Here is a 26671-nt window from a genome sequence, read left to right as displayed (position 1 = left end):
AATTAGTAACATATCTACGATTAAAGTTTTCAGTAAGTTGTAACAAAATATGATTAGTTGGAAAGTGTGTGTTGTTGGTTTAGTATAGTGGGTAGTGTCATTGACCTCAATTCATTTGTTTGTTCGGGCAGCGGATCGCGTTTTGACAATCCCAAATTTTTTCCCCTAACATTCGCGTTTTTTTAGGTTCTGATACTTTATTATTAGTCTAATATAAATATATATTACAATGTTTGATGTTATGTAAATATAAGTTCACCTTTTTTTGAGGGGTGACTTTGTTCGATTGGCTTAATCTACAGGACAGCTTGAGCCACTTGTATAAAGATATTTAGCTCCATTTTATTTTACGCTTCGTAACTCACATGTTGGAAAGATTCTGCTACTGGGCAGGAACAGTGATCAAGTAAGACTGACCTTAGGGCTTTACTAAAATGTGGGAATGACGAAATAATGTTCATCTTATGCGGAGAAGTATTCCAAATATTTACCGCACTGTTTGTAATGGAACTTTTATAAGTCTGTGTCCTTATTGATTGGACATGGTACTTTCCTTTTCGTGGACGATGGAGGAAATGTGCGTTTTAATAGAGCTGACGTCGGAATTTTACGCGCGCCCGTTGAGTAAACAGTGTGATACACGAACTAGAAACATCCCTCAACTGCCGCTGGGGTGCGTTGCGATCGCATATACCACGTTGGGGCCCACGTACCGTATGCATAAGTCGCATCGTTCCTGAGCGTTCAGCAGCACGCTGAACTTGGCACGCTCAACGTTAACGTTCGACAGCACGGTCCGTGTGCCGACGGCTTTAGACCGCACGACCAACCGAGCGGGGTTCGATCTTGTTTACTACAGAGAGATACAGTATGTTCTACCGGAAGATGGATGTGCGGGAATATTTTATGTAATGTCACCCCCTTCCCACACACACACAGAGAATGAAAAACATTTCTTTAAAACAATTAAGATTACAACTATGAGAAGTTATGGACGTAGAATTGAATATCTGCTGCGTGCAGGTCCATTTTATGTGCATCCAGTCTCAGGGGACATTGTATCTCGTCACTTACAAGGTCAAATCCATACGGGGTACACGAGAAGAGTTCGGAGACACCGTAACTTACGTGGTGCCCAAAAGTTACACTGGAAGTATTTTTGACGCACTTGCAAATCGCCGGGGCCTTGCTGAGAGTGACTGCGTGGGCCGCCGCCCGGAGCGCGCTCCCTCGCCGCTCGCGCGACCCTACCGCCGGCCTCGGCGGCCACTTTGGACGTCTCTCTCACTTGCCGAGCCGAGCCGCCCCGCCTCCTCCGCCCACGCCCTTCCAGGCCGAGGCGACGAGCGGCCGACACGCTCTGCTCCTGCTGGAGGCTCTGCAGCTCCGACCGCACCTAACGCCGGTTAGAAAGGGGAACTCGGCACCGTCGCAGCCGTTAACCTCAAGTACTTCCAGAGTGGTTGAAAATACACTCCTGGAAATGGAAATAAGAACACCGTGAATTCATTGTCCCAGGAAGGGGAAACTTTATTGACACATTCCTGGGGTCAGATACATCACATGATCACACTGACAGACCCACAGGCACATAGACACAGGCAACAGAGCATGCACAATGTCGGCACTAGTACAGTGTATATCCACCTTTCGCAGCAATGCAGGCTGCTATTCTCCCATGGAGACGATCGTAGAGATGCTGGATGTAGTCCTGTGGAACGGCTTGCCATGCCATTTCCACCTGGCGCCTCAGTTGGACCAGCGTTCGTGCTGGACGTGCAGACCGCGTGAGACGACGCTTCATCCAGTCCCAAACATGCTCAATGGGGGACAGATCCGGAGATCTTGCTGGCCAGGGTAGTTGACTTACACCTTCTAGAGCACGTTGGATGGCACGGGATACATGCGGACGTGCATTGTCCTGTTGGAACAGCAAGTTCCCTTGCCGGTCTAGGAATGGTAGAACGATGGGTTCGATGACGGTTTGGATGTACCCTGCACTATTCAGTGTCCCCTCGACGATCACCAGTGGTGTACGGCCAGTGTAGGAGATCGCTCCCCACACCATCATGCCGGGTGTTGGCCCTGTGTGCCTCGGTCGTATGCAGTCCTGATTGTGGCGCTCACCTGCACGGCACCAAACACGCATACGACCATCATTGGCACCAAGGCAGAAGCGACTGTCATCGCTGAAGACGACACGTCTCCATTCGTCCCTCCATTCACGACTGTCGCGACACCACTGGAGGCGGGCTGCACGATGTTGGGGTGTGAGCGGAAGACGGCCTAACGGTGTGCGGGACCGTAGCCCAGCTTCATGGAGACGGTTGCGAATGGTCCTCGCCGATACCCCAGGAGCAACAGTGTCCCTAATTTGCTGGGAAGTGGCGGTGCGGTCCCCTACGGCACTGCGTAGGATCCTACGGTCTTGGCTTGCATCCGTGCGTCGCTGCGGTCCGGTCCCAGGTCGACGGGCACGTGCACCTTCCGCCGACCACTGGCGACAACATCGATGTACTGTGGAGACCCCACGCCCCACGTGTTGAGCAATTCGGCGGTACGTCCACCCGGCCTCCCGCATGCCCACTATACGCCCTCGCTCAAAGTCCGTCAACTGCACATACGGTTCACGTCCACGCTGTCGCGGCATGCTACCAGTGTTAAAGACTGCGATGGAGCTCCGTATGCCACGGCAAACTGGCTGACACTGACGGCGGCGGTGCACAAATGCTGCGCAGTTAGCGCCATTCGACGGCCAACACCGCGGTTCCTGGTGTGTCCGCTGTGCCGTGCGTGTGATCATTGCTTGTACAGCCCTCTCGCAGTGTCCGGAGCAAGTATGGTGGTCTGACACACCGGTGTCAATGTGTTCTTTTTTCCATTTCCAGGAGTGTATTTAAGGGATGAACACCAGGGTTGCTGGGGTGCTAGACGAATGACCCAGTTTCCACACTGCCATCTGCTTTCAGCAGTTATTCTCTAAATCTCGACTGCCGGATGATACTCGGTGTAAGACGTCTTGGTCTCCTGACCTTCATTGCTTACATATTCCGCCCTCACAAACATATTCCGCACATCAAGACGCTTCATTCGAACCAAAACTCGATAAGATAAAGTCGTTGTTGTATGAATTCATGTAAACGATATGCAATTAACAAGTAAGCGCACCGTGGTTGAAATACTCGAGGCTGGCGTACACACATACATTCCAGACACGACGGTCACAGAAGCTTTTAGTTCGGGAGAGAAACCGTACAACGTGACGCCAGGCCCTTCAGAGGACGACCCAGCCTATGTCGGCCGGTGACCGCCCGTGTAGCGGACAGTGTGGGCCCGAGTGAAAGGGGGGAACGACCCCGTGTTCGGCTTAAAAGCAAATTCCGCTACACTGTGTGGGAGCGGCCAGCCTACGCATTCTTTACACATAGCACGCAGTTTCAGAGATTTTAACAGGGAGACAGCAAACGCCAAACGCCAATGCTACAGGTTTCTGGATAGGTCGCCTTAAACGAAACGTCATTCTCCCGTTTTAGAAGAGCAATGCTGATTGGCAGACGATATTTCTGACGCCTTGAGCTGAAGGAATAACGGAAGAGACCGAAAGATATACCCCTTAACGTCTGGCGTGGAGAGGCGTCATTCCGTTGGAGCGAGCAACAAGTCTCTCCTCAGTATTTCACTGGGAGAACACCTCTGTCAAGAGCGAATCGAAGTCCTTGCGGTTAAGCGTTGTTCACTGTGTTGGCCGACACACTTATTGTGCAGTGTGAATGGACAGAGTTACAGTTAAACGCGCCGCGAGCGAATTTTGAGTGGCATCGCGGTGGAATGGTTATCTGATCGGTGTACCACGCCAATAGTTATAGGGGCGAATAGGAGTCCTTCACATCATCAAGGCGTAGGGAGAGTTTGATTGGCGAAGGTCAATCCAGATAGAACGAGAGTTATCTTATTTGTCAGCAGCGAGCGGCGCAGACAGCAGTCATCGCAGCTTACGGTATTGTGTGCTACAGCTCTTGCGAGCCCCATATTTCATCCACAACAGTACACTTCACTGCATTTCACACGTGACAGCCTCGACCGTACCTAGCAATATTCTAAAGGATAATTATTCAAGTTGAGTAGGAACACCTCTCAGCCATTCTGCCAAGTCAATAACAATCTTAAATTTTGTATAGAAATTTCATTAGCGAATCCTATCCTTGAGAGGTAACTTCACATTCCGAAAAGAACCAGGATATAACTTGTTCAATTCGTAACTAAAAGTGCCATTGTGATTTCTCAGAATTTTTGCAAAATAAATAATAACTTTCATTAGTTGCCGGCCGAAGTGGCCGTGCGGTTAAAGGCGCTGCAGTCTGGAACCGCAAGACCGCTGCGGTCGCAGGTTCGAATCCTGCCTCGGGCATGGATGTTTGTGATGTCCTTAGGTTAGTTAGGTTTAACTAGTTCTAAGTTCTAGGGGAGTAATAACCTCAGCAGTTGAGTCCCATAGTGCTCAGAGCCATTTGAACCATTTCATTAGTTTCATGTTTTTCTTACACTAACTAGCACTACTCCAGTACCCAAGTATCCCACTAGTTACGTAAGAAATTTTGTGAATTTTTGTGTCATTTCCTTACAGCGGACGACTCCAGAAGATATTTATTGCTGAAAGTTTTTCAGGCATTTCTCTTTAGAACGTTAGGAGCGTCTGTCTGACTTCTGTAGTAGTGTGGGGGTGGAAATTGCATCTTGCAGGAGCCACTGGGTAAAGGGTACATCTCAGATTAATCTGTTGCGCAGAATAACAGAATAACATATCAACCCCACACCTCAGATCGGTAATAGCGAAACGCGATTTTCGAAAACTGTCAATGCGCAAAGCAAACTAATATTTTTCTGTACTGTCTAAGTGAAAAAAAAAAACTTTCTCCATATCACTGTTATTTTCTACGCGATCACAATTACAAGTGATTACCGAACACACCATGTTACAGAATCACTTGTCAATGGAAATTAAATAATAGTCAAGTGACGAAAGTATTATGATCTAGACACATCCACCTATCTATCGCTTGCGCCTTGTCCCGCGGTTACGCAGGGTCGGCCATGGTTAATCGGATTTGGCACGTTAAGTGTAAGGGGTGGCTGGATGCCCTTCCTGCTGCGACCCCGTACCCCCCCCCCCCCCAGGATGGAATTAGTTCAAATGGTTCAAATGGCTCTAAGCACTACCGGACTTAACATCTGAGGTCATCAGTCCCCTAGAACTTAGAACTACTTAAACCTAACTAACCTAAGGACATCACACACATCCATGTCCGAGGCAGGATTCGAACCTGCGACCGTAGCGGTCGCGCGGTTCCAGACTGAAGCGCCTAGAACCGCTCGGCCACTCCAGCCGGCATGGAATTAGTGTACCCCAACTGTCTGTGTCTAGTGGAATCCATTAAATAGTGTGAACGTGTTCAGATGTCTGCGAGCTGTGTAACAGGCAGAACGTGGGGACCAGCCCGCTATTCACCTAGCGGGATGTGGAAAACTGCCTAAAAAAACCACATCCAGGCTGGCCGGCACACCGGCTCTCGTCGTCAATCCGCCGGGCGGATTAGATCCGGGGCCGGTGCGCCTAAAACGGGTAAATTATTTTCTGGTGTGTTTGTTGAGAAAGTGGTCTGCTAAGTGTTCTCTATTGCGATCACCAGACCTGTCTGCCCCAAATCCTTCCTAGTACGAGGGCCTTTCAACAAGAGATGACACACATTTTCTTCTGAAAACAGGTTGGTTTTATTCAGGATTCTAATACGCCATGTTATTCCCCACTCTTTTGGCATAAACCCTATTTTTCACCAGACTCTCCGCTGAATGCGACGGCGTTAAGCCACCATAGCGCGAGAGAGTGTATGCACGCGTGCTACTACTCTACTGGTCGACTTCGGAACAGACGTATTGCTGCATCAGTAAGCTCCTCATCAACCACGTACTGCTCCCCGTGTAGTGCATCCTACATTGGACCGAACAGATGGAAAGCTCTTTATGGTCTTCTGTTACGCGTCTGGGAATCTAGCGGGCGCACTCGTTTGAGTACCCCAACTGGTGGACCAGTGTGTCAGCACTTCCAACACAGACGTCCAGACGTGCAGCGAGGATTCTGATTGCGATCCGTCGATCACCTCGAGTGAGAGCGTCCCCACGTTCGAACATTGCAGGAGAGACAGCAGTGTGCGGCCGGCCAGCACGCGGGATGTCTGACAGGTCTGCGCGGCCTCGTTGCGATGATTACAGACGCCTCGCCCAAAGACTCTCTGTGCTTTTGTTCACTGCCAGGTCTCTGTAGACATTCTCCAAGCACCTTTGAATACTTGCAATGCTCTGGTTTTCCGCCATAAGAAACTAAGCTGTCTGCTTGGAACCAAGCTCCGTTACAGATGCCATTTCGAAGGCTACGTATAGCGTCGCCATTTTCCCTGAATTTTTTTTTTTTTTCATGTCGTTATTCATTCCGCTCAGCAGGTCCTGTGTTTTCTCCTGACTTTGCCGGCCGGAGTAGCCGAGCGGTTCTAGGGGCTTCAATCTGGAACCTCGCGACCGCTACGATCGCAGGTTCGAATCCTGCCTCGGGCATGGATGTGTGTGATGTCCTTAGGTTGGTTAGGTTTAAGTAGTTCTACGTTCTAGGAGACTGATGACCTCAGAAGTTAAGTCCCATAGTGCTCAGAGCCATTTGAACTATTTTTTTTGCTGACTTTCATTTTTCTACTAGAGGCGCTATTCCCACGCACCACGTGGCAGAACCCGTGGCAGTGGTGCTCGGTAAGCACAGGTGGACACAAAACTAACAGTGAGAGTGAGACCAGCATTCGTTTTAGGTAACCTACTGTCTAAGACGGCTGCTCACGAAAAGCAGATAACCCCGATTGGGTCTCGGTTTGCCACAAATATCCGGTTGCCACTACTCCTCCATTAGATTTACCCTCAACCGGTTACTCTCGAGATTCATGTTCTTGTGCGTGAGGTGCCGCACAGTTTGGAAATATTCCATCACTCATACTCGTAAGAGACTATCACATACTTGCACAGGGATATCTCAGCCACTGCATGAACTGAAGGTCGCGGTTTCGAGTTCCGTGACTTTCAAATTTGCCTTTACCTTGTATCTATCCTCACGAAATGGTAAAGCAACGACATAAATGAACAATTATCAGCGTATGGTATTAAATACGCTACTGGTCATTAAAATTGCTACACCAAGAAAAAATGCAGATGATAAACGGGTATTCATTGGACAAATATATTATACTAGAACTGACATGTGATTACATTTTCACGCAATTTGGGTGCATAGATCCGGAGAAATCAGTACCCAGAACAACCACTTCTGGCCGTAATAACGGCCTTCATACGCCTGGGCATTGAGTCAGACAGAGCTTGGATGGCGTGTACAGGTACAGCTGCCCATGCAGCTTCAACACGATACCACAGTTCATCAAGAGTAGTGACTGGCGTAATGTGACTAGCCAGTTGCTCGGCCACCATTGACCAGACGTTTTCAGTTGGTGAGAGATCTGGAGAACGTGCTGGCCACGGCAGCAGTGGAACATTTTCTGTATCCAGAATGGTCCGGACAGGACCTGCAACATGCGGTCGTGCATTATCCTGCTGAAATGTAGGGTTTCGCAGGGACCGAATGAAGGGTAGAGCCACGGGTCGAGACACTTCTGAAATGTAGCGTCCACTGTTCCAAGTGCCGTCAATGCGAACAAGAGCTGACCGAGACGTGTAACCAATGGCACCCCATACCATCGCGCCGGGTGATACGCCAGTATGGCGATGACGAATACACGCTTCCAATGTGCGTTCACCGCGATGTCGCCAAACACGGATGCGACCATCGTGATGCTGTAAACAGAACCTGGATTCATCCGAAAAAATGACGTTTAGCCATTCGTGCACCCAGGTTCGTCGTTGAGTACACCATCGCAGGCGCTCCTGTCTGCGATGCAGCGTCAAGGGTAACCGCAGCCACGGTCTCCGAGCTGATAGCCCATGCTGCTGCAAACGTCGTCGGACTGTTCGTGCAGATTTTTTTTTTTTTTTTTTTTTTTTTTTTTTTTTTTTTTTGTAGGGTTTAAGGGCGCTCAACTGCTGAGGTCATTAGCGCCCAGTCACTGGTGTTAGAGCAAATGGAATCTGCTAAAACTCAAGGGGATGGGGGGACACCAGAAGTACCTGACAAAGATGCAGATAAAATAAGTAAAAAGTTTAAATGTCTTTGGACAAGCCAGTTAAAGTTATAAAACGCAGAATACGAGCAGCTGCTCGAGCGTCATCAGCTAAAACATCCGGTAAAGTAGATGGCAGGGACAGGATAACACGAAATTGATTAAAACGGGGACACGACAATAAAACATGGCGCACTGTTAATGCCTGACCACAAGGGCACTGCGGGGCTGGATCACCGGAGAGCAGGTAGCGGTGGCTAAACCGGCAATGCCCAATCCGCAACCTGGTCAGAAGGACCTCCTCGCGCCGAGATGGTCGGGAGGATGTTGTCCAAGCAGTTGGGAGTGGTTTTACTGCCCGGAGCTTGTTTCCTTGGAGGGATGACCAAGCATCCCACCACAACGACACAAGCCTCTTACATACATCCCCACGAACGTCAGATGACGGGACACAATGGGAGGCTGGCCTAGGCAGGAGGACTGCAGCCTTGGCTGCAGCATCCGCAGCCTCATTCCCAGGCACTCCTACATGTCCGGGAACCCACAGAAAGCTGACAGGAGAACCATTATCAGCGAAAGAATGGAGGGACTGCTGTATCCGTTGAATCAAGGGATGGACCGGATAGGGAGCTCCAAGGCTCTGAAGAGCACTGAGCGAGTCAGAGCAGAGTACATACGATGAATGGCGGTGGCGGCGGGCATACTGAACGGCCTGATGGAGAGCAAAAAGCACGGCCGTAAAGCTGGAACATTGGTCGAGGAGCCGGTATTTAAAGGTGGCGGCCCCGACGACAAAGGCACAGCCGACACCATCGTCAGTTTTGGAGCCATCGGTGTAAATAAAGGTGTGACCGGCAAGTCGAGCACGAAGTTCGACAAACCGTGAGCAATACACTGCAGCCGGAGTACCCTCCTTCGGGAGTGAGCTGAGGTCGAGATAAATAGGAACCGGAGCCTGGAGCCAAGGTGGTGTCGGGCTCTCACCCTCTCTGAAGGTGGTAGGGAGGGCAAAATCCAATTGTCGAAGCAGGCGACGGAAGCGGACTCCGGGTGGCAGCAGGGCAGACACATACAACCCGTACTGACGGTCGAGAGAATCGGCGAAGAAGGACTCGTAAGAGGGGTGGTCGGGCATAGACAACAACCGGCAGGCATACCGACACAGCAGTACGTCGCGCCGGTAAGTCAATGGTAACTCGGCAGCTTCAGCATAAAGACTCTCCACAGGACTAGTGTAGAAGGCTCCGGTCGCAAGACGTATCCCCCGATGGTGGATGGAGTTGAGCCGGCGTAAAAGGGACGGCCGAGCGGACGAGTAGACGAAGCTCCCATAATCCAGCTTCGATCGGACTATGGACCGATACAAGCGAAGCAGGACAGTGCGATCCGCTCCCCAAGATGAACCGCTAAGAACTCTTAGGACATTAAGGGAACGTGTACAACGGGCCGCCAAATAAGAGACATGTGGAGACCAACACAGTTTCCTGTCCAACGTGAGCCCTAAAAACTTAGTTGTGTCGACGAATGGGAGAACAACGGGACCGAGATGTAAGGATGGCGGAAGGAACGCTTTATATCGCCAAAAGTTGATACAAACTGTCTTCTCTTCAGAGAACCGGAAGCCATTTGCCACGCTCCATGAGTAGAGGCTGTCTAGACAACGCTGAAGGCAGCGCTCCAGGAGGCGTGTTCTCTGGGCACTGCAGTAGATCGCGAAGTCATCGACAAAGAGGGAGCCTGAGACATTAGGTGGAATGCAATCCATAATGGGATTGATCGCTATGGCAAAAAGGGCTACGCTCAAGACGGAGCCCTGAGGCACTCCGTTCTCCTGGAGGAAGACGTCGGACAATACGGACCCCACACGTACCCTAAACTTCCGATCCGTTAAAAAGGAATCAATAAAAAGGGGCAGACGACCGCGTAGGCCCCACCTGTGCATAGTGCGGAGGATACCTCCTCTCCAACAGGTATCATAAGCCTTCTCCAAGTCGAAGAACACGGCTACCGTTTGGCGCCTTCGCAAAAAGTTGTTCATGATGAATGTCGACAGGGTCACAAGGTGGTCAACAGCGGAGCGGCGGCGACGAAAGCCGCATTGGACATTAGTAAGTAATCGTTGAGATTCAAGAATCCAGACTAACCGAGCATTAACCATGCGCTCCATCACCTTACAGACACAGGTTGTAAGAGAAATGGGGCGGTAACTAGAAGGAAGGTGTCTATCCTTCCCAGGTTTGGGTATAGGAACAACAACGGCGTCACGCCAACGCATGGGGACTTGACCTTCGGTCCAGACGCGATTGTAGGTACGAAGAAGGAAGCTTTTGCCCGCCGGAGAAAGGTGTGCCAGCATCTGAACGTGAATGGCATCTGGCCCCGGAGCAGAGGACCGGGACAGTGCAAGCGCACGTTCGAGTTCCCATATAGTAAAGGGGGCATTATAAGTTTCCTGATTCTGCGAATGGAAGGAAGGTCGCCGAGCCTCTTCTGCCTCTTTCCTGGGAAGGAAGGCAGGATGGTAATGGGCGGAGCTTGAAACCTCCGCGAAAAAGCGGCCAAAGGCGTTGGAGACAGCCACAGGATCAACAAGGACCTCATTACCTGAGGTCAGGCCAGGTACCGAGGAGTGGGCCTCAATGCCCGACAGCCGGCGCAGGCTACCCCAAACGACAGAAGAGGGAGTGAAACTGTTAAAGGAGCTGGTGAAAGAGGCCCAACAAGCTTTTTTGCTGTCTTTGATGACTCTACGGCATTGCGCTCGGAGTCGTTTGTATTCTATACAATTCGCCAACGTAGGATGGCGGCGAAAGGTGCGTAAAGCACGTCTTCGAGCACGGATAGCGTCCCTACAAGCCTCGTTCCACCAGGGGACGGAAACGCGACGTGAAGAAGAAGTAGTACGAGGAATGGAACGTTCGGCAGCATTGATGATAACAGCCGTGAAGTATTCGACCTGACTGTCACAACTGGGAAAATCGTGGTCCGGAAAGGTAGCCAGGGATGAGTACAGTCCCCAGTCAGCTTTCAGTATGTTCCAGCTCGAAGGGCGTGGGGATGGGGTGTGGTGCAGGAGACGAACGACACAGGGGAAGTGGTCGCTCGAATAGGTGTCAGAAAGGACATACCACTCGAACCGACGGGCAAAAGTGGCAGAACAGATCGAGAGGTCCAAGTGGGAGTAGGTATGAGTAGAGTCCGAGAGGAAAGTCGGGGCGCCAGTATTGAGGCAGACAAGATTGAGATGGTTGAAGACATCCGCCAAGAGTGAGCCTCTTGGACAGGACGCAGGAGAGCCCCAAAGGGGATGATGGGCATTGAAGTCGCCAAACAATAAAAACGGCGGGGGAAGCTGAACGATCAGGTGCATCATGTCAGCCCGACTAACCGCAGATGATGGTGGAGTGTAGATGGTACAAACTGAAAAAGTAAAAGCAGAAAGAGTAATGCGGACAGCTATTGCTTGGAGTGGGGTGGTCAATGGGATGGGATGGTAATAAACATCGTCCCGAACGAGCAACATGACCCCACCATGAGCTGGGATATCGTCCACAGGGGTGAGGTCATACCGCTCCGAGGTATAGTGGGTAAAGGCAATACGGTCAGTCGGGCGCAACTTGGTTTCCTGGAGACCAAGGACGAGCGGGCAGTGCAGGCGGAGGAGCAGTTGTAATTCCTCCCGATTAGATCGGATACCTCGTATGTTCCAATGAAACAACGCCATCGCTAGTCAAAAGGTTGGGGGAACGAGACGGGGGAAGAGCTGGTCACCTCGATGGCCGCGGAGGGCCAGGTTGCGAGGGAACTACGCTACAACCGACGGGAGGCGGATCCGGTTCCATCGACTCGTCGCCAGCTGCGGCCGCTGTCCCTGGTTGTGTAGGAGGGGCCGCATCATTTGCCGACGAAAGGCCGGCGGAGCGCCTGGCAGCAGAGCGTCCCGGCGAAACTGAGGACGGCCGGGAGCGGCGACTCACGGATGGAGCGTCAGACGAAACGCGCCGGGGTGGAGAGGGGGATAGAGACTTCTTCTTGGAGGCCTTCTTGGAAGGCCGAGGAGGCACAGGGATGGTGGGCTGGACCCGAAGAAGGTCCTCACGCGCGGGGTCCGTTTTGGAACGCCGGACCTCGGAAGCTGGGGTCCGGAACGTTTCCCCGATGGACGCCTGAGAAGAGGATCGCTTCTCAGGTGGCGTGGGGGGAGGAGGAGGAGGAAGGGTGGCCCCTGGGCCAGAGGGGGTGAGGGCCACGGGGGAGGAGGATTTGGAAGGGAGGGATTTGGGAGGTGGAGGCAGAGCCCCCTGATGGGTGGAGGAGGTGGAGGGGGGACAGGATAGGGGTGAGGATACCGCGGAAGGAGTGGACGCAACTGAGGCAAACGAGGTGGTCAATGGCACGGGATGGAGGCGGTCGTACTTCTTCCGGGCCTCAGAATAAGAGAGCCGATCCAAAGTTTTGATTTCTTGTATCTTTTTCTCCTTCTGATATGCGGGGCAGTCTGAGGATCTAGGCGAGTGGACGCCAGGACAATTAACGCACCGAGGTGGTGGGGTGCATGTATGTTCCTCACGAAGAGGACGTCCACAATCGCCACAAAGGGGCTCAGCCTCACACCGTGACGACATGTGCCCAAAGCGCAAACACCTAAAACAGCGCATAGGAGGCGGGACGTAAGGTCGCACGTCACACCGGTAGCACATCACCTTCACCTTCTCCGGGAGAACGTCCCCCTCGAAGGCGAGGATAAAGGCCCCGGTGTCGATGCGACGGTCTTTGGGGCCGCACTGGACTCGCCGGACGAAATGCACGCCTCGGCGCTCCAGGTTCGCCCTGAGCTCCTCATCAGATTGTAGCAGGAGGTCACGATGAAAAATAACCCCCTGCGTCCTATTTAGTGCCAGATGTGGGACAATGGATACTGGGATGTCCCCTAGGCGGTCGCACGCCTGGAGCACCGCCGACTGTGTGGCGGAGGTGGTCTTGATAAGGACGGACCCTGAACGCATCTTGCTGAGAGCCTCGATTTCCCCGAAGACGTCCTCAATGTGCTGAACAAAGAACGTGGGCTTGGAGGTGGCGAACGTCCCCCCATCGGTTCGAGAACAGACCAAATAGCGGGGGAAGTACTTCGCCCCAAGCCGGCGGGCCTGTCCCTCCTCCCATGGAGTGGCCAAGGGGGAAAGGGCAGGAGAACCAGAACTAGAAACGGTACCTTTTCTTTTGAAAGACTCGGCCGCAGAGCGACCAGATACATGTTGACGTTTCATCTGCGAAACGTCCGCCCCGATACCACCCACTCCGACCAGGGGCTCTCCCCACGGGCGCCACCCAGCCGCAGCAAGGGCCACCTGGCAGGATGACCATTGCCGGGAGTCCTGATGCCCCAAGGAGATGGGCATCTACTCCTTGGCCGACGTGGGGAGGGTGCAGCTCAGGTATCGGCAGTACGATCCCTGTGTTGTCAGGGGGCTACAGCCTAGAGGGTACATGACGACCCCACCACAACGGGCTGGCTACCGTGCTGGATTTCTGGTGCCATGGAAAGTCCATCATGATCGCTGGTGCAGATGGAGATGCACTATGGGCGTAACTTGGACAACCCATCAGGCGTTGAGGCCCAATTTGAGGAATAGTGGGTAAGATTACAACGCCAGTGCCATGCTGAGTGCCAAGGTCTTAGTGCACTGAGGACCAGTGGTACACCATGTAAGGTGTCCTTCCCCAAAAGGCTCGTACTTCTGTAGAATTTTGAAAAATGGAGGTCAAACCCCAAGGGGGACCATCACATGGAAGGCCGAAACTGTTTAAACTCCTTTTAGTCGCCTCTTACGACAGGCAGGAATACCTCGGGCCTATTCTTACCCCGGACCCGCAGGGGGAGTTCGTGCAGATGGTTGTTGTCTTGCAAACGTCCCCATCTGTTGACTCAGGGATCGAGACGTGGCTGCACGATCCGTTACAGCCATGCGGTTAAGATGCGTGTCACCTTGACTGCTAGTGATACGAGGCCGTTGGGATCCAGCACGGCGTTCCTGAAGCCACCGATTCCACATTCTGCTAACAGTCATTGGATCTCGACCAACGCGAACATCAATGTCGCGATACGATAAATCGCAATCGCGATAGGCTACAATCCCACCTTTATCAAAGTCGGAAACGTGATGGTACGCATTTCTCCTCCTTACACGAGGCATCACAACAACGTTTCACCTGGCAACGCCGGTCAACTGCTGTTTGTGTATGAGAAATCGGTTTGAAACTTTGCTCATGTCAGCACGTTGTAGGTGTCGCCACCGGCGCCAACCTTGTGTGAATGGTCTGAAAAGCTAATCATTTGCATATCACAGCATCTTCTTCCTGTCGGTTAAGTTTCGCGTCTGTAGCACGTCATCTTCGTGGTGTAGCAATTTTAATGGACAGTAGTGTATGTTAGCACCTAAAAGACGTGTGAGATGCACGCCAGATAACGTTGTTACGGAGTCCCGCTTCTGTGTTTGACATTCTCATGCGCCCGGCAGAATTTCAGGGCTAGCTAGCGAGAACGTTTGCGTCACAGCTGATGTCCCGTAGTCAAGAGGCGACCAACAGATTGCCGGCAGTGGGTGAGTCACCGGCGCGCACCGAAGCCGACTGGCTGACTTCTGGGAAGTTGTATCGCTTCGTTGAGCACTCCCAGGATCATCGTTTGTCGCTGGCAACAGCATAGCTGCGCAGCGGTATAACCGGCTAGGCCGCAACTTTCTTTTCCGAACTACCGGCATTACTGCGTAAGCCGTAAATTTGTAGCCATTTCAAGCGTAAACGATGTACAGCTTCTGATATTCATTACACCATTATGCGTAGACCGCATAGCAATAGTTTTTAAGAAACATTCTTCCACGTTTTAGTTCGACTTCCCTCTATATGTATTCTCTGCAAAAGAAACAGAAGTTCTGTCGTCCCGACAGGTCGTGGGTGCGTGCTGGTTTTATATTTACTTTTTTAATTAGCGGTTGATGGACTTATAACAAGTAACCTCCGGATTACATACGTGGTAAACCTGATGATTGAAGAAAATTTTGTTTGTACCCACAGACCAAGTAGTAGGTGAAAAGAGATCATAAAAAAATATGGGTAAGAAGTTATTCTGCGACGTTATTTCCTGGTCGTGAGATAACTTCCACAAGGCAGCTATGGGAGTCAGACGGCGTTCAGAGTAAAGACACTTTGACTGTCGCAGTTTTATCGGTAAATTGTCGAAGCATTCGTGATAAAGTTCCCGAATTTACTGCCGCCCAGGAAAGTTCTAGCGCTCAGATTATTGTTGGGATCGAGCGCTGGCTGAAACCTTAAGTGAAAAGCTCGAAGATACTTAGGAAGTCGTGGAACGTATTTCGGAAGTACAGGTTACAGACCGCAGGGGGGAGGGGGGGGGGGTAATTTTCATTGCTTCTACTGAGGTCGAAGTCGAGTGTGACAGTGAAGTCGTCTGGTCGCGTATAACAGGTGTAGGTGAAACCAAGGTAATTGTTGGCAGTTTTTACCGGCCACCCGACTGCACTGTGACAGTTCCAGAGTCATTTAAAGAAAGTCTACTGTTAGTAGCGTGTAAATACCCAGACTATTAGTTGGAGGCGAATTTAACCTGCCGGCTATAGACTGGGATGTCTATGGATTCATTGCGGGGGATACACACAGTCATGCGAAATGATTTCGAACACGTTTTCTGAGAACTGTTTTGAACGGCTAGCTTGGCAGCCCACACGCAATGGAAATATCTTAAACTTTGTAGCTACAAATAGGCCGGATCTTATCGACAGAATCAGTGCAGCAACGGGGATTAGCGATCACGGTGTCATTATAGCAACTGTGATTACCAAAGTTAATAAATCAGTCAAGAAGACTAGGTGTTTCTGCTAGGTAGAGCAGATAAGCAGTTATTAGCATCACTTAGTTCCACTAAGATGGATGTAAAGGAATTATGGGCAAAGTGGAAGCAGATTGTAAATCGTGTTCTGGAGAGTTATGTGCCCAGTAAGTAAGACTGGAAAAGACCCATCATGGTTTCATAACGAAATTCGGAGGATGCTGACGAAGCAGGGGCTGTCGCACACTCAGTTAAAAATGGGACGCACAAATGACCACAAGCGAAGGTTAACAGATATTCGGGCGTCTGTGAAAAGACCTACGCGCAAAGCATAGAACTACCACCACCATCACACTTTAGCAAAAGAATTGGCAGAGAACCTGAGGATATTCTGGTCTTATGTAAAACCGCTAAGCGGGTCTAAGGCTTCCAATCAGTCCTTCGTTGATCAGCCTGGTGTCGCAAAAGCAAAACGAAAGCCGAAATTTTAAATTTCAGTACAAGGAATCGTTCACACAGGAGAATCGTACAACCATACCGTCATTTGACCATCGGACAGACTCCCGTATGGCGTAGAGAAACAACTAAAAGATTTGAAAGTAAATAAATGACAAGGTCCGGATGGAATCCCAGTTCTATTTTACAAAAAGTATGCTACGGCACTGGCCCCTTACTTAGCTTGCATTTATCGTGAATGTCTCGCCCAGCAACTGGAAAACGGCGCAAGTGACAACTATGTATAAGAAGGGCAAATGCACGGACCCGCAAAATTACAGGCCAATATCCCTAACTTCTGTTTGCTGCAGAATCCTTATACATATTCTCAGTACGAATATAATAAATTTTCTTGAGAGTGAGAAGATTATTTCCATCAATCAGAATGGTTTTAGAAAGCATCGCTCTTCCGAAACTCAGCTTGCCCTTTTCTCACATGATGCACTGCGAACTATGGATGAAGGGCAACAGGCAGGTTCCATATTTCCAGATTTCCGGAAAGCATTTGGCACGGTGCCCATTGCAGGCTGTTATCAAAGGTACAAGCACATGGAATACGTCCACAGATACGTGAGTGGCTCGAAGACTTCTTAAATAATAGAACGCAGCACGTTGTTCTCGGCGGCGACTGTTCATTAGAGACAACAGTATCGTCAGGAATGCCCCAGGGAAGTGTGATAGGACCGTTGTTGTTCTCTATATACATAAATGATTTGGTGGACAGCGTTGTTTGCTGATGATGCCGTGGGTACGGTAAGGTGTCGAAGTGGAGTGACTGTAGGAACATACAAGACGACTTAGACAAAATTTCCAGTTGGTGTGGTGAATGGAAGCTAGCCCGAAATGTGTAAAAATGTAAGTTAATGCTGATGAGCGGGAAGATGAAACCTCTAATGTTCGGGTACGGTATTACTAGTATCCTGCTTCACAAAGTTGAGTTGTTTAAATGTCTGGGCATAACGTTGCAAAGCGATGTGAGATGGAAGGAGCATGTGAGAACTGTGGTAGGGAAGGTGATTGGTCGAATTCGGTTTGTTGGAAGAATTTTAAGAAAGAGTGGTTCACCTATAAAGGAGACAATATATAGGATGCTGGTGCGACCTATTCTTGAATACTACTCGAGTGTTTGGGATCCGTACCAGCTCGGATTGAAGTAAGACATTGAAGCAATTCAGAGGCAGGCTGTTAGATTTGTTACTTCACGCAAGTGTTACGGAGATGCTTCAGGTTCGAATCCTTCCTCGGGCATGGATGTGTGTGATGTCCTTAGGTTAGTTAGGTTTAAGGACTTCCAAGTTCTAGGGGACTGACGACCTCAGATGTTAAGTCCCATAGTGCTCAGAGCCATTTGAACAATTTGAGATGCTTCAGGAACTAAAATGGAAATCTTTCGAGGCAAGGCGACGTTCTTTTCGAGAAAGACTATTGAGAAAATTTAGAGAACCGGTATTTGAAGCTGAATGGCAAACCATTCTGCTCCGGCCAACATACGTCACACGTAAGGACCACGAAGATACGATACGATAAAATAGGGTTCATACGGAGGCATACAGACAGTCGTTTTCCCTCGCTCTATTTGCGAGTGGAACAGGAAAGGAAATGACCCACCGGCATGTGCCGTAAGGTGGCTTGCGGAGTATCTATGTAGATGTAGGCAAAGCTAACGCAATACCTAGGTTTAGCTCTATCTGCTGATAGCCAGTTTCCAGTTGGTCAGTTAGTCGTTACAATTTCCATAGATAATTTGTACGATTTATATTAGAATGGTGTGAAACGAATCCGTTAATAGCCTATGTATAAATTATTCGGTTGTGAGTATGGCTGCATGCTAGTTACTAAATGGTATGCAGGTTGAAATTTAATGAATTTAGTTTTTGGTGTTACATTTGTAAACGAATGATACACTTAAAATTAGGTTTTTTAGCTGCATGTGCTACCAGTTTTCAAATGAAAATTCTCCTGCGGAAAATATGTCGGTATCCAGAAGAAATGATAATAGGCGAGATTTGAAATTTTTGTTGCTACCTATCAAACAGTTTATGTTATTGGGTAAACTGTCAAAAGATTTTTGCGACCAGATTCTGAGCCACTGACCAGCGGCAGTGGTACTCAAGCTTTCCACAGGAATACACGAGTACACTCAGGTATATATACAGATTACAATATTTTAAAAAGTAATGACGATGTAAGTTATTCCATTTTCTGTCACAAATCTGCGGTGATATTAGAGGGAAACTGGTTTTTCACAGCCGGCCGGTGTCGCCGAGCGGTTCTAGGCGCTATAGTCTGGAACCGCGTGGCCGCTACGGTCGCATGTTCGAATCCTGCCTCTGGCATGGATGTGTGTGATGTCCTTAGGTTAGTTAGGTTTAAGTAGTTCTAAGTTCTAGGGGACTGATGACCTCAGATGTTAAGTTCCATAGTGCTTCTCGAAACGAAGACGTGCTCTAAATCGTGACCTGTTGTCGAGTCGCAGGACCCAGCTGGGAGGTCTATGACGCCTAAGTTGGGGAAGCGACTGAGGAAGTTTCGACGACGGAAGCCCATCCTCATGACGGACGTGAGGCACCGCCTCCCGCCTGTCTGCACATCACAGGGTTGGCGGCCTTTGCGCCGCCCTTGCTTCTTCTCACTGTCCTTTCCGTGCCTTACATAGTCCTCGCTTTAAGTTCAGCGTGTTGAAAGCTCCTTAACCACGGGACAGCCGTATACAAGTAACCTCGTCTACCTAGTTTCCTTCTTCGTCTTCTGCCACTGGGTACTCGCAACCCTGACTTTGTTACCGCGCAGCCACACTAGTGTACAGTGTAGAGGACATCAACAAGGACGCTCGAGTCCTTAGTTCTTTCTTCTGCAACGTGTTAGACATATTTACTAAAATATGACTCTATACTGATGATTCAAATGTTTGAAAATTCATGCTTTATATCTAAGGAGTTTTAGAGAGGTTATTCTGCTTGTACTTGGCTCCACAGCCTTGACATATTTTTCAAGTGAAAAGATTGTTCGTCATTTTTAGTTAATTTGCTGTTGGTCAGCTGCGATCTCTTTGTCATTAACGAGCGACATTCAGATGACAACTATGCAACACGTCGCAAGACATGCGACATACAAATCAGTCCATTGGTGGAGTAATTTGTTTGTCACGCCTGTTTCGACGTGTTCCATAGAGCTTGTGTGAATGTCACTTGATAATGACTGAAAAACTCGAAATTAACCAATATCAAATAAACTGAAAATAATAAGTCCCTAATGGACATTGCTTTCTTTTGGAAAAAAGAAAATTCTGACACTCGATCTCATCTCTGGTATCTACCGATCATTTGATTTCTGCTGCCGGATTAGTAAAGATTTTTGACACTCTGTGGTTCGCCACTTTCTGTGACAAACATTTGATTCATTGCAGTGTGATGTAAATAACAGTAAATCCGTGGTGGTGCACGTATGAATATCAACTAGCCTCATGCTAGAATGGAAGACTGAGTGCTAATTTTGTCAACTACAATAATTAAACGTACAATGAGAGTGTTGTTAGCATTCCCAGTTTCTCAAACTAATCTCTGCCATTTTATGTGTATTAATACCTCACGTAAATATGATTACTTTTCTTTATAACGAACTCATTTCGTCCAAGTGAAGATTTTTCAAGGATTAGCCAGTGGAATATCTGCGAATTGAAATGAGCGAGACACGGTAACTTACTACTCTTATGGGGTCCAAGTTGACAGTTATCCATATGGTGAAAATAAATGCAACCAAAATTATTCTTGAAGGTTCTTCGGCGGGTGTACGATAACAGCTTTAAGGAATCATGAAGATGAAAAGAAAAATGTCGTACTATTGGCGCACTGTAGCCTCGCGCAGTTGCTGCTGGGAACATGTGTAATGCATTCTGCCTATCCTCCGCGCCCAGCGTACCCTGCGCGAAGTGCCAAGTTACAGTGCGCGTATTGTAGTGGAAGTGATTTCCCTCCCACCGGCCCGGGTTATGAAGCGATAAGAACGACCTACCTTAGGAAAAGCGAGTATTTATAAAACTCCGTGTCAGTATGGTAAATGCTGTAGAGGACAAACCACACGCAGTGTCAGGAGCAATGTGTCAAACAGCAGTAAACACAGGTACTTCAGCCGAACGAGTAAGCAGTGGCTGATCACTTTAGATATGCCGGTCATGCTGTAAATTACGACGGCGTACAGATATTAGCCACAGCCACACAGCGACTCCATGTTACGGAAAGCGGTGAATCTACGACCATCACTCTATCTGACCATCCGGAAAGGGAGTTTCAACCTGTAGACAATGCGTGGAGTCTGTTAATTTCTCTTTCATACTGTCAATGAATTTTCGTTCTGTTTATACGTTGCAGGCTTGTCAGTTATGGTGTTTAAATAACTGTTGGCATCTGTTCTCTGGGAATCGGGCCGCAATGTAAGGCGAAGTAAGGGAAAGATAAACGTGCTAGCAGAAGAAACATGCTCTCGTACCCTGGGCAGCCTGTGGATTTTAGGCGGTTTTCACACTCGTCTAAATTCCAGACTGAGTCTTACCACAGAAAGAAAACACATAAACAGTTAAAACACTAAAACAAAAACTGCGAAAATCACACGATTAGCAGTATGATTACTCCTTCCTTCGATAAAGATGAAGATGTGTCAACAGAAATTGCATCCTTAAGGCACAGAAGACGCCATGACGCTATACACAGTGCAGGTTAATGCTGACCATGTACGTTCCACAAAATGGAGGTGATATAACAAAATCTTTTTTTTTTCGTTTACTAAAAACGATGTGCTGTCACTGTCGCAGATATGCAAGTACGGGTTTACCTTGAACATCAACATGTCCTGTGTTCCTTTATCATTGAAGGAATAAATTTTAAAATGGTTCTTTGCTTGTTGACGTTCGGGAGTGGAACTAATTTGCGACACATGTAATAGATACTCGTGTATTCCTGATTTTGTAGTGGCGTTAACTGTTTAACTTTTCTGCGCACAGTATTCTGGTGACTACTGTACTCGTTCTCGTCAGGTGCTACTAGCTATGATCGTAGAAGGGCTCGCTTCCTGCACTTCAGCTACTAATCAGGAAGCTAGGTCAGAGATTCTGTGCAATCCCAGAGTCTGGCGGGGGTAGATTTCTGTTACGCTATTCCGACCAGTTAAGAAGTTTAGAGTGTTTACCTTTGTAGTGCGGCTGTGGCGAATAGCTTTGATGCTTAGTAGTGTGGTCCTATTGTTGTGAACGCTTGAATATGATTATGTCTCTAGAGAGTGGTTACGCATTGGAGGAAGAGTAGAGATGATGTGAGTCTTATCTAAAACTTGGCCGATGTCACTGGATATAAATAACAATGTCTGTATAAAGAGACAATAAGAGTCAGTATAGTTTGGTAACGCGTCCAGCATCTGTACTCAGTCACGGTTGCCAAGTAGCGAGGACTATTTGTCTGGAGTTGGAACGTCCACATAAATCTAGCCGCAGACGGATCAAAATCTGAATCCCCAAGTTTCTAAACCAGTCTAGAAACAGGCAAATGCGAGAGTGCGATTTGTCGGGGGCATCTTGAGAATTGTTATACCTCCACGTAGAGGACCCTCGTGAGACCGAGTCGCGAGTATAGCTCGTCTGTCTGAGATCTTGTATCGATGTTAGGGACAGAAGATTAAAAGAAGATCTATAGGATTCGGCAGAGGACAATTTTGTCGTCTCGAGAGAGAGTCGCAGAAAAACAGTGTCCAGTGTGATGCATCGTAAATAGTTGCGCATAGGGCAGAGCCTTAGTCTTAAAATTCTGAAATCCAAAATCCGAACTCAGTCTGTAAACATATTACTTTCTATATTATTCGTGTCAGGTAATGACCGAGGCTGTAAAATTAAAAGGAAAAATTGAATTTATAGCCTAACGTGCGTCAAGGGCGATGTCACTAGGCGCAAGGCAGAAACTTGTATGAAGAACAAAGGGAGAAGAAATCAGCCGAGACTTTTTGAAAAAAAAAAAAAATCGATCCCCGACTTCACATATATCGATTTTTGGGAACCGACGAAAAGCTAAATCAGGGTGGCGGAACACGAACCGCGGTTCCCAGTATGCGAGTCCGGTGTCTCAGTCACTGCAAAGCTTCAATCGGGGACAAAATAAGAGAAATTAGATGTTACATAGAACAATCATTCTCTCTCCCCCCCCCCCCCCCCCTCAGCTTCGGCGAGCGTAAGAGGAGGAGAGAAACGTGATTCGTCTCAGCGAACGATGGCTCTCTGGTAACACACGCGGACGCCAATGGCAAGGGGAAAGGTTAAGCCCGCTACCCGCAGGTGGGCAGAAAACAGCGAAATACTGGCCGAACCTAACGTCCGCTTCCCACGAGGAGGATACCGTAACAGTGCCTTACACGCTCACTACACACTGGACGCCATACACCAATTTGAAAACGAACCCAGTTCAACTGCGCACAGCCTGTGCGCTACAAATTTTCCTCCCCTCGCATACCGTATAACGTTGGTAATGACTTTTTCTACAAGATTTTTTTCTATGTGGTTTTTTCTACTAGACTTTTTCTATGTGACTTTTTCTTCAAGGTTCGAAGCGGAGACCTTCGGCTCGTGCGCCACCGCGGAGGCACTTCATGCAAAGGTACTGTGCCCGGAAAATGGAATAGCTAACCGGCTAGACTGTCGGAAATAGAGCTTCCACCACGGCGAGGAAAAATTCGTATCTCGTATCCGTGTGAAGAGAGAAACTGGCAAGATGGGATCGTACTCAAGAATACGATACAGCCCGTCAGCTTTGACCAGTGACACTGCTAATTGGTATGGCAACTACGCCGTCACACAATGATGTGTATTTTCATTATAAAAGTGTCGATATCCCCGAACGAATATGGGGGTGGGGGTTCCTGGTGGGGGGGATATTCTTCCTGTTAACGCCATGACACATATCAGCAACTACAAAGCACCATTCCGCAGTGGTAAAATTGGAGTTTACATCGAAGAAGTAAATATAACTACGGAATACGCGACTTATATATTAAAAATAATAGATTATCAGGACACTTTAGACGGTTTACTCATCACACAACGAAACTATGGCTATTCGTTACTTCATTCGTGTTAACTGTGGTTGAGCTTCGTGTCAGTGAATTAAATTCCTTGGAAAATTACAGCAAGTCGCGTTTCGCGCTTTCATCGATCTCCAGTTGCCTTTTTACACATTTATCTTCGTCTATACAACGTTTTTATCAGCTACCTAATGTTCTGGAGCTTGTAGGTTTTTTTCGCATTTATATGCGTAGTACAAACACTTTGTGTTTCGCTGACGCACCAATATGACCTGTCAACCTAGCCCAGACCTCGAAGTACCCTACAAATAAGTCTATAACCATCGAAACAACAACAATTGAAAAAAGAAAGGTGTTGATCGGGAAGGTACTAGTCGAAGCAGAAGGAGAACATCGCGATCTGGAATCCACCCTGATGTTAAGACGCTTAGCCGTCACGGCGTTAGGCTAAGTACTTTTGTCGCGGGACTTACAGAGGTGACTGTTGTCGTCGGGATCTGGCGTCGTCCCGCTAGGGCGTCTGTCGGATGTTCGTGTGTGCGCCGCCGGCGTTGCGTCGGTCGGTGTCGTCTGTGCGGGCGGGGGCGGTGGCGGTGGCGGACGGAGCGTCGGGCGGTCTCGTCAGGTGATTGGCTGCGCGCTGCGTCGAGTGGAGTCGCGTGTGTTCGGCGCGCTGTCGGGCCCGCTACTGAGTACTGAGTGTCGCCGCGTCGCCGCTGTGGCGCTGCGTTCGGAGCAACCGCGGCCGGCGCGCTCCCCACCGCCGCTTATATACGGGACCCATTCCACTCTGCAAACACTGCGCTGCGCTGCACTTTACTGCACTAGCTGCTCGCGGAGGGGCGAAAGGGGCTGCACGCCCGTCGGTCGTCGTCTGCTGGAGAGGGCTACGGTGGGTGGGGATAGGGGGGTGGGGGGGAGATGTATACCACACTCAACAGGTGGCACCTGCCCTCCCCCCCCCCCTCTCCCCTCACGGCTGGATGGATCAGTTATGTTGTCGTTCCTCTTTAGGCGTTCCAGCCGTTCACTACACGATAAAAATTATTGTCATTTACTCGAAGCCAAGCAATATCGAATCCCTTCCTATAATTTTGCACATTACACTGCATTTAGGCTACTTAAAAAGATCTGGATCACCTGCGAATCTCTAAACAAGAGTATGCTTGATTCACTGGATGCACGCACTGTGAGAAAGTGCCACATAAAAGCTTGAAAACCATAAAATCTTTTAAGTGAAATAAAATCTCAGCAATTGCGGAAATAAAGCCGATCTCTTCGAAAGGGTAGATATATTAGGAAATGAGACATTTAAAGTAGTAAAAGGGTTTTGCTGTTTGGGGAGCAAAATAACTGATGATGGTCGAAGTAGAGAGGATATAAAATGTAGACTGGCAATGGCAACGAAGGCGTTTTTGAAGAAGAGAAATTTGTAACATCGAGTATAGCTTTAAGTGCCAGGAAGTCGTTTCAGAAAGTATTTGTATGCAGTGTAGCCATGTATGGAAGTGAAACATGGCCGATAAATAGTTTGGACAAGAAGAGAATAGAAGCTTTCGAAATGTGGTGCTACAGAAGAATGCTGAAGATTAGATGGGTAGATCGCATAACTAATGAGGAGGTATTGATTAGGATTGGGGACAAGTTTGTGGCACAACTTGACTAGAAGAAGGGATCGGTTGGTAGGACATGTTCTGAGGCATCGAGGGATCACCAATTTAGCATTGGAGGGCAGCGTGGAGGGTAAAAATCGTAGAGGGAGACCAAGAGATGAATACAATAAGGAGATTCTGAAGGATGTAGGCTGCAGTAGGTACTGGGAGATGAAGAAACTTGCACAGGATAGAGTAGCATGGAGAGCTGCATCAAACCAGTCTCAGGACTGAAGACCACAACAACAACAACGTGGAGTCTACTTGCTGCTAATTCTGTCCACATGCTGCAGAAACTGCAAGAAACAAGTTGTCAGATACGAGAGGTTGAAAATCGAACAACAGCCACTAGAGCAGTGGACGCGGTCCCAGAGGTTCTCTACACACTGGGATCGGAGCGTTGCCACAGCCACTGGTCACTTTACCAGAATCTGCGTGAATCATCCGCCGGTACAATATGCATTACACGAGTAATTGCCAAGCAAGATCGTAAGAGATGGAAAAGAGCCACCGTGTCACAACAACCGAGTTAGAAAACTGCTACGGAAGCAAAGGGAACTTACCACAAACATAAACCTAGCCAAAACCTTGCAGACAAACAGAAACTACACGAAGATAAATGTAGTGTGAGGAGGGCTATGCGACAGGTGTTCAATGAATTCCAAAGTAAAGTTCTGTGTACTGACTTGGCAGAAAATCCTAAGAAATTTTGGTCTTATTCAAAGCGGTAGGAGGATCAAAACAAAATGTCCAGACACTCTGTCACCAAAATGGTACTGAAACAGAGGATGACAGACTAAAGGCCGAAATACTAAATGTCTTTTTCCAAAGCTGTTTCACAGAGGAAGACTGCACTGTAGTTCCTTCTCTAGATTGTCGCACAGATGACAAAATGGTAGATATCGAAATAGATGACAGAGGTATAGAAAGACAATTAAAATCGCTCAAAAGAGGAAAGGCCGCTGGTCCTGATGGGATACCAGTTCGATTTTACACAGAGTACGCGAAGAAACTTGCCCCCTTCTTGCAGCGGTGTACCCTAGCTCTCTACAAGAGCGTAGCGTTCCGAAATATTGTAGAAGGGCTCAGGTCATCCCCGTTTTCAAGAAGGGGCGTCGAACAGATGTGCAGAACTATAGACCTATATCTCTAACATCGATCAGTTGTAGAATTTTGGAACACGTATTATGTTCTAGTATAACGACTTTTCTGGAGACTAGAAATCTACTCTGTAGGAATCAGCATGGGTTTCAAAAAAGACGATCGTGTGAAACCCAGCTCGCACTATTCGTCCACGAGACTCAGAGGGCCATAGACACGGGTTCCCAGGTAGATGCCGTGTTTCTTGACTTCCGCAAGGCGTTTGATACAGTTCCCCACAGTCGTTTAATGATCACAGTGAGAGCATATGGACTATC

The 26671-nt window shown here is 48.7% G+C and overlaps 1 protein-coding gene across 1 annotated transcript in view; it reads right to left on the bottom strand.

The window, feature by feature from the left end:
• The window catches only part of LOC124804885 (synaptic vesicle glycoprotein 2B), a 391228-nt gene extending 366899 nt beyond the window's left edge, over positions 1-24329 (bottom strand). The window contains exon 1 of the mRNA XM_047265251.1: positions 24075-24329. The gene's annotated coding sequence lies outside the window, so the exon portion shown is untranslated. The remainder of the gene's footprint in view (positions 1-24074) is intronic.
• Positions 24330-26671: the final 2342 nt, after the last annotated feature.

Source organism: Schistocerca piceifrons, chromosome 7 (assembly GCF_021461385.2).
Source record: "Schistocerca piceifrons isolate TAMUIC-IGC-003096 chromosome 7, iqSchPice1.1, whole genome shotgun sequence".
Lineage (NCBI taxonomy): Eukaryota > Metazoa > Arthropoda > Insecta > Orthoptera > Acrididae > Schistocerca > Schistocerca piceifrons.
The sequence above is the reverse complement of the archived record's forward strand: the minus strand, read 5'-3'. Positions and strand labels throughout refer to the sequence as shown.